This window comes from Arachis duranensis, chromosome 6 (genome assembly GCF_000817695.3).
Source record: "Arachis duranensis cultivar V14167 chromosome 6, aradu.V14167.gnm2.J7QH, whole genome shotgun sequence".
NCBI classification, from domain to species: Eukaryota; Viridiplantae; Streptophyta; class Magnoliopsida; order Fabales; family Fabaceae; genus Arachis; species Arachis duranensis.
Genome location: NC_029777.3, coordinates 90,182,434 through 90,191,057, shown reverse-complemented (window position 1 = coordinate 90,191,057; position 8,624 = coordinate 90,182,434).

Sequence of the window (8,624 nt, the reverse complement as noted above, 5' to 3'; positions counted from 1 at the left end):
GAATTGGCTATTGATCAAGATTTGAGAGATTGGATTACCAAGGAATTGGGAGTCAATCACTTAAGATTGGCAAGGAGATCAATGAATGCATTGATTGAGGAAGAGATGAAAATGAATTTGATCCGGAGAATGCAACATCTCCTAAGCCCAATGAACTCCCATTTCTGATCTTACCCATTCTCTTTAATTTCTGCCATTTACTTTTATGAGCATTTCCCCCATTCCCATTTAAGATTCTGCAATTTACTTTATGCCATTTACATTCAGCTCTTTATTTCTAGCATTTACTTTTTCTGCTATTTACTTTCCCGCTATTTAATTTTCTACAAATCTCAAATCAAATTCTGATTCATTCAACTAGAACATTCCTCTAATTAAAGTTGCTTGATCAATCAATCTCTGTGGGATTTGACCTCACTCTATAGTGAGTTTTTACTTGACGACAATTCGGTACACTTGCCGAAGGAAATTTGTTGAGAGACAAGTTTTCCGTGCATCAAGTTTATGGCGCCGTTGCCGGGGATTGATTTGTATCAACAATGATTAAGTTGGAGGATAATTAGATTGAGCATTTTTCATTCTGCTGATTTAAAATTTATATTTGAGCAATTTTCTTTTAGTTTCAGTTGTTTTCTTCCCATCCCTTTAACCCTTTTATTTCAGTTGTTTACAATCTTTTTCACTCACCCACTAACTGTTTGATATATTGCATCACTCACACTGACAGCATTTTTTTACAAGAATAGTTTCTGCACGTATTTCCTTGCTTGTGCCTTGTTAATTGTATGACAGGGAGAAGAAGCGAGGCTTCAACTTCCTTTGATTCTGAACCTGAGAAGACCTTCCTTAGATTAAGGAGGGAAGCAAGAGGAAAAGAGTAGTAGGTGCTGAAGAAGAGGAAGAATACTTCGAACCCAACATGAAAGAGAATTTGGAGAACAACCATGAAGAGGAGGCTCAAAATCAAGGCCATGCCAACCATGCTGGGCAAGAAAGGAGGGTCTTAGGATCCTATATCAATCCTATTCCCGGAAACTATGGAAGCAGCATTCAGAAACCCACCATACATGCCAACAATTTCGAGCTAAAACCTCAGCTCATCACCCTGGTGCAGAATAATTGTTCATTTGGAGGAGGTGCTCAAGAAGATCCTAATCAACAGTTGACCACCTTCTTGAGGATTTGTGACACAGTGAAGTCCAATGGAGTCCACCCAGATGTCTATAGGCTACTCTTGTTCCCCTTTTCACTCAGGGACAAGGCATCCAAGTGGTTTGAATCCTTTCCAAAGGAGAGCTTGACTAATTGGGAAGAGGTAGTGAACAAGTTTTTGGCAAGGTTTTATCCCCCTCAAAGGATCAATAGGCTGAGACTTGAAGTGCAGACGTTCAGACAGCAAGATCGAGAGACACTTTATGAAGCTTGGGAAAGGTTCAAAGATCTAACAAGGAGATGCCCACCAAAGATGTTTAATGAGTGGGTCCAACTTCACATCTTCTATGAAGGTCTTTCCTATGAGTCAAAGAAGGCTGTAGATCATTCATCAGGAGGTTCTTTAAACAAGAAGAAAACCATTGAAGAAGCCATAGATGTTATCAAAACAGTTGCTGAGAATGACTACTTCTATGCCTCTGAAAGAAGTAACATTAGAGGAGTAATGGAACTGAACCACATGGATGCATTGTTAGCTCAAAACAAGATGATCACCAAGCAGCTAGCAGATCTTACCAAGAAGGTGGAAGAGAACCAAGTTGTAGCAGCCATCACCTCATCACCAACTCAAGAAGGAGTAAACATAGGAGAAGAAGGTGACTGGGAGCAAGCCAACTATGTGGGAAACTCACCTAGACAAGTCCATGATCCATACTCCAAAACTTACAACTCTGGATGGAGAAATCACCCCAACTTTGGATGGGAAAATCGACAAGATCAAGGCCAAGATCAAAGACGTCTAAATCCCAGCAACATATCTCACCAACATGCCACACCTAGACCATATCAACACTCACATAACAACCCCTCTCAACACCTATACCAAAGCCAACCTAACCATTCTCATCCCTCCAATCTCAACTCACTATCACCTTCTGATGACAGACTCTTAAGGATTGAGAACTTACTTGAGGGTATATGCAAAGAGATTCAAGACAACAAGGTGTTCAAGGAGGAAGTGCGAGCCAACTTTAAGAACCAGGGAGACACCATCAAGAGGTTGGAATCTCAAGTAGGTTATCTCTCTGAGCATATTTCCAAACCTACAGATGGATTCCCAAGTGATACAGAAAAAAATCCGAGAGGAGAAACAAAGAAAGTAAGATGGGAAGATTGCAAAATGGTCACTACAAGTGATCAGGAGACCAAGGACGAGCCAAACAAGCTGTCAGAACAGCCTGAAGATACCTCAATAGAGAAGCAGGAAAAAGATCACCAAGAACCCAAAATCTCACAACAGGAGTTGCTGAGACTCTATGCACCCTTCCCCCAATTACTCAATGGTGCTGTGGAGAAGAGAATATACTCAAGGTTTCTTGATTTGTTTGCATCCCTCCATGTAAACATACCATTCATCAAGACCCTCCAACAAATGCCAGCATACATCAAGAATATGAAGGAGCTGCTTCCCAGAAAAAGCTCACTCAAGGGAGGCCAAACTATAGTAATGAATAAGGAGTGTAGTGCTCTCATTCAACCAGAGTTGCCTACAAAAAGAAAGGACCCAGGGAGTTTCTACATTCCCTGTGCCATAGGAAAAACCACGTTTGATAAAGGACTCTGTGATTTGGGAGCAAGCATCAACTTAATGCTCTTATCCCTTATGAAGAGGCTGCAGATCAATGAGATAATGCCCACAGATGTAGTCATCAGGCTGGCTGACAAAACTAAAAAACAAGCAATAGGAGTGGTGGAAAACGTGTTGGTAAAGGTTGGGAAATACTTCCTCCCAACAGACTTTGTTATATTGGACATGGAAGAGAGTCACACTCACCCAATCATATTGGGAAGACCATTCCTAGCTACAGCCAGAGCACTCATAAATGTGGAGCGAGGGGAGCTAATTCTGAGGATCCATGATGAACAGCTCAGCTTCAATATTTTCAAATGCTCACAAGAAACAGATCAAGAGAACAATGAACCAAGGAAAGATCAATGTGAGATACTGAAGGAAGAAACCAGCACATCTGTGAATCCCATTGATTGAAGAACAAGGCAAACAACAATTGCCACAGCTCAAAGAAAATCAAGAGGAACCTAAACCACCAAAATTATATGAGACCAGCAACAACATTTCCTTAGAAGAGAAGGTCACAAAGGCAAGACAACATCACGAGAAACAAAGAAGAAGATAGCAAGGAGGTGGAGAAATAGGAAGATCCTACAGAGGACTTCTCTCCAGGGGATAAAGTAATCTCAGCTTATTTCCCAGACATCCCCCCTGACCTCCCCACTGTACCATCTCAATTACCTAAAGTCTTCACCATCAACAGAGTTCTCTCCTTGGAACATGTAGAGATCATTGATACAACCAATGGATATAGGTCTACTGCCAGAGGAGAAGACTTGAAGCACTATCAACCTCCCTGATAAAGGAAAAACGTCAAGCTAGTGACGTTAAAGAAGCGCTTCATGGGAGGCAATCCATGTGTTATATGCTTTTAGAATAGTGAATAATTCAATATTCATGAGTTCCAAACCAACCTTGACAAACAATTAGCGAAATCCTTATTATGCAGTATATAGTGAAGAACAAGTTTGGTGTTCAAGGCATACCAAGAGAAGCATGAATGCAATTTAGATCATGCTATTCTTGGAGCCTTGAACAGAACCTTTTCATCACATTGCTACAAACTAAGTTTGGTGTCACCCATGGTGCCACCAAGGTGCATATAAGGATACACAGTTAGTTGGTTAGTTGGTATTCATGAATAAGCAATCTAATTTTTTTCCTTATTACTCTTGCCAAAAAGTTTAGCTTTATCAATGATATTAGTTTTTCTTTATTTTATAGGAAAAAGGAAAAGAGCATTGAAGGGGATTGATTGGACAATTAAATAAGGAAGCTTTGGACACCACAAAAGGAGGGAACTACACACGTACCTCAAGGGGGAATGCATTGGAAAATTTTGCCATGCAACATTGAAAAGGATGAGACCATTGAAGACCAGACAAAATTCTTCATAAAGTTGATGATCTTTGTCTTTTCTCCATTGCTAAACCCCATCCGTCCATCTCACACTCACAACATCTATCCAAACCCTTCATTTACCTACCACTTCCCTATATAAGTAGTTCTCCCTCCATACCCCTTTCACATTCCAAATTCCCCTCTTTTGTGCTTCTCCCTTTCGGAACTCAGCATCAAAAATACCCTCTCCCACTCTATTTCAACCTCGCCAATAATCATTATCTGTCCACAAACTTCACCATCATCACACATTAACTCCCAATCATGGCATCTCCAAGCTCTAAGAGAAGAAAAGGAAAGGAACCCATGGAGCAACGTCAGTTTGATGCAAGGAGATTCAGAAGTGCATTCCATGAGCTCAAATTTGAACGAATAAAGCTTAGGAAGATACTGCCTGAGTTAACATTCCAAATCAATGAGGATGAGTGCCCGCAGATTCAGGAGAAGATTGAACAAAGGGGCTGGGAAAAGCTCACAAACCCAGAAGGGAGGATAAATGCAAACCTCATAAAGGAGTTCTATGCAAACGTGGTCAGAGAGGATAAAACCAAGGCCCCCAACTTCAAAAGCTACGTAAGAGGAAAAGAGGTGGACTTTAGCCCAAATGCTATAACAAGACTTCTTCAACTGAAATCACCACATTTTAATGTGCTTAGTTATCATGCAAGGATAAGTAAGAGCCCTGACAAGGATGAACTCGAAGAAATAGTGAATGACATATGTGTTATAGGAACTGACTGGGAAAGATATGCGGATGGGAGGCCAAGGTTCATCAAGAGAGGAGACCTCAGCCCAGAAGCCAAGGGATGGTTTGAACTCGTGAGGAGATCCATCCTCCCAGCCACAAATAATTCTGAGGTAAACATTACTCGAGCTACTATGGTACATTGCCTAGTACAAGGGGGAGATATCAATGTGCATGAACTTATAGATGAAGGGATTCAAGAGTCAGCTGAGAAGATGGATTCGGGTGCCAGGCTTTGGTATCCCAGCACCATTCTCAGATTGTGTACGAAGGCCAAAGTAGTCTTTGAGGATAGTAATCCAGATTGGGTAAATCCTGGGAGGCTAATTATGCTTCAGCGTCTGACGTATGTGACACCTGCCCAACAACAAAGAAGACCTCATTTAAGGAAGAGGACATCAGAAGAAGCACAAGGGGAAGAGCCTTTCCAAGGAGAACCTCAACCCATGGAGTATCATCAAGAAGGATATCATGACCCAACTAACATCAACTTGGGTCACATCAGAGGAGCCATCGATGATTTATCAAGCATATACATGGAAGGACAAGAACAACAACTACAATTTCAATCTCAGAGAATGGATTGGCAAGAGGAAATGCTAACAAATTGGATGAATCAACAAAGAGAATGGCAGAAACAGCTAGTGGAGCAACAACAAGAGCACTATTCCCAGCTTACTCAAACCATCAACCAAGTGAATGAGAGACAAGAGCGTCAAGATAAGCGCTTGCAGGAACTCAACCAGCGGCAGCAAGCTCAAATGAAAGCATTCAACGAGTTCAGTGTACTTAATGAAGGACGGCAACTACATAGGGAGGAGCTCAATGTAAACACTCAAGCCAAGTTGAATTACATGTCTAGTCATATGCATCATCTACACTATGCCATCCCTACATATGATGAGGTCCAAAAAGACTTTGTAGAATAAGAAGAAAGGAAGGTGAAACAGCAGAAGGAAACATTAAAGAAGAAGATGGAAGATACTGGCTTTTGGAAGAAGTTGATTGGAAAAAGCAAAGGGAGTGGAAGTTCAAGCACTCAAGAGGGACAAAAGGAAGACAAACAAGGAGGGGAGCATGGACATCCACATGAGTAAAAGGTGGTGGAGTTCCTTCTTTGGTCCATCTTTTTCTATGCTTTAAATAAGGAAGATCTTGTATGAAATAGAACATGCTTCCATGATAGTTTGAATTTTTTTTAAATCTGTCTTTAAAACTTTTCGTTGATAGGGTCTATGTTTGCTAGTCTGAATGTCACTGCATCTTTCCTTACTTAATTGTATGCTTGTCCTTTTGAATCAAATGAAAAGAGAATGAGTGTTTTATAAAGGACCAGAGTGGAGTTCATATTATGGAGTAAGTTCCTAAGTTTGTGGTGTAATCATAAGTTAGCTAAGTTGGTTCACCAACAAGGTGGGAAGACAACTATCTGTCCTGAATCTTATGCTTTGAACACACCTCATGAGACTAACTAAATAACAAGATCCTAATAAGAAAAAGAGAAAGAAAAAGGAAAGTGAAGAATAAAAGAAAAATAGCAAGAAAAGAGGCTAGGCACCAAGGGGTTGAGTCTTGAGGGATGTGTCTGTGGTGTTCTTGTACCAAGGATCTGCTTGGATTACTAAGCTCTCAGGGGTGCTTTATCACCTGGTAACTTGGGTTAACTAACCCGAGATTATCAGTTGAAAGTCCACTATCAAGAGCAATCTTTTCTACAGAACATTTAGTAGCCCAAAGAGGTACTGGACACCAAGACCTCAAGGAAAGAAAATAAACAAACCATATGCCTGTGGTGTGTATGTATGGGGGAGAGACTTGAGGAAGTAAGTCCTTAGGGGTGTTTCAACACCTAGCACCTTGAACCAACTGGTTCGGGAGTGTTGGCTGAAAGCTTATTCTAAAGAGTTGTCCCCTTACAGAGCACTTAGCCTAAGAACACAAATAAGCCCTGAAATGATAACAAAAGGATCAATGAATAAAAATCTCATGGGATGCAATCAAGTGAGTATTCTAGGACATGATAAAGGTCTGAAAGCAAGTGAAGGAATGAACCTAAGCTGCTATGCATGAAACCACCATAAAACCAGGGACATGACTTCCACAAGAATGACTCATTTCTCTTGGAATTGCATTCATCATTCTCTTGTTCCAGTACTTGCTTAGGGACAAGCAAGCTTTAAGTTTGGTGTTGTGCTGCCAGGGCATTTTGGCCAGTTTCACTGACCTTTCTTTACTGTTTTTAACATAGTTTCATGCATTTTCTTAAGGAATAAGCTAGTTTTGGGTAGATATTCACTTACATCTTGTTTCAAACATACATTGTGCAATTTACATGATTTCATGAGAATTTTTCATGAATTATATGACAAATTGGATGATGCATGTCTCATGACTTGGATTAGATGCACTTTGCTGCTTAATTTCAGGACAAAAGAAGTAAAGAAGAACCACGTTAGCATTCACGTTAGTTCAACTAACTTGACCTCTAACGTGGAATGGGAGCTGGCTTGCAAAGTTAGTGAGAAAGGTAATCGCCAATAATGTCCTCGAAGCCATCACAGCCCACGCTAAGAGTCACGTTAACTAAGTTAACGTGAACTCTAACGTGGAAGAAGACAACATGGCCAACGTTAGTGACACTCTCCTTTGTCACTAACATTGGACCAAGCTCATAATTGGCCACGTTAGTTTCAACGTTAACTTAGTTAACGTGGACTCTAACGTTGGAAAGCAAAAGAGAAGCCAACGTTAGTGACATTCACCTTTGTCACTAACGTTGGCCAAGCCTCCATGAGCCATGTTAACTCCCACGTTAACTTAGTTAACGTGGAAGCTAACGTGGAGAGAGCAATTGATCGCCAACGTTAGTGACACTTACCTTTGTCACTAACGTTGGGTTGAACCACCAAGAGCCACATGAGCAACGTTAGTGACACTCACCTTTGTCACTAACGTTGGAGATGGCTAGCATTACTACGTTAGAAGCCACGTTAACCTAGTTAACGTGGACTCTAACGTGGGAAGTAGGGGCACATTGGAACGTTAGTGACAAAGGTAAGTTTCACTAACGTTCTCGAAGGATTGGCATTACTACGTTAGAAGCCACGTTAACCTAGTTAACGTGGACTCTAACGTAAGGAGAAAGGGTGACTCATCACGTTATTGGGAAAGGTAAGTCCCAATAACGTATGCGAAGGGCCAAGAGGCAACGTTAGTGGTCACGTTAGTGCCACTAAAGTTGAAGTCAACGTGATCATATTTGGGTTAGGAACGTTAGTGAAAAAGGTGATTGTCACTAACGTTCTTGAACCCGCACTTTCACTTAACGTTGACACCACTAACGTCCTGAGCCAAAGTCCCTGCCTACTTCACATTTTCTCTCTGCAAGCAAAGCTAAGACCAATAAAAAGGATAACTGCTTCAAACTCAAGATCCATAGGCCCATACCCAAGACTTGAAGAGCCAACTAGAAGATCAGAAGAGTAGTATATATAGGAGTAACTTTGAATTAAAAAGGAGTTTTGAAACTTTAGGAGCCTGGGGGGGCATAGAACTACTCTCTGTATTTTTACTTTCTCTGCAACTTCTAGTTTTACCTTCATGATGTATTCTCCATCTTTGTTTTTATTTTTCAGAGTTATGAACAACTAAACCCCTTTCATTGGGTTAGGGAGCTCTGCTGCAATTTGATGGATC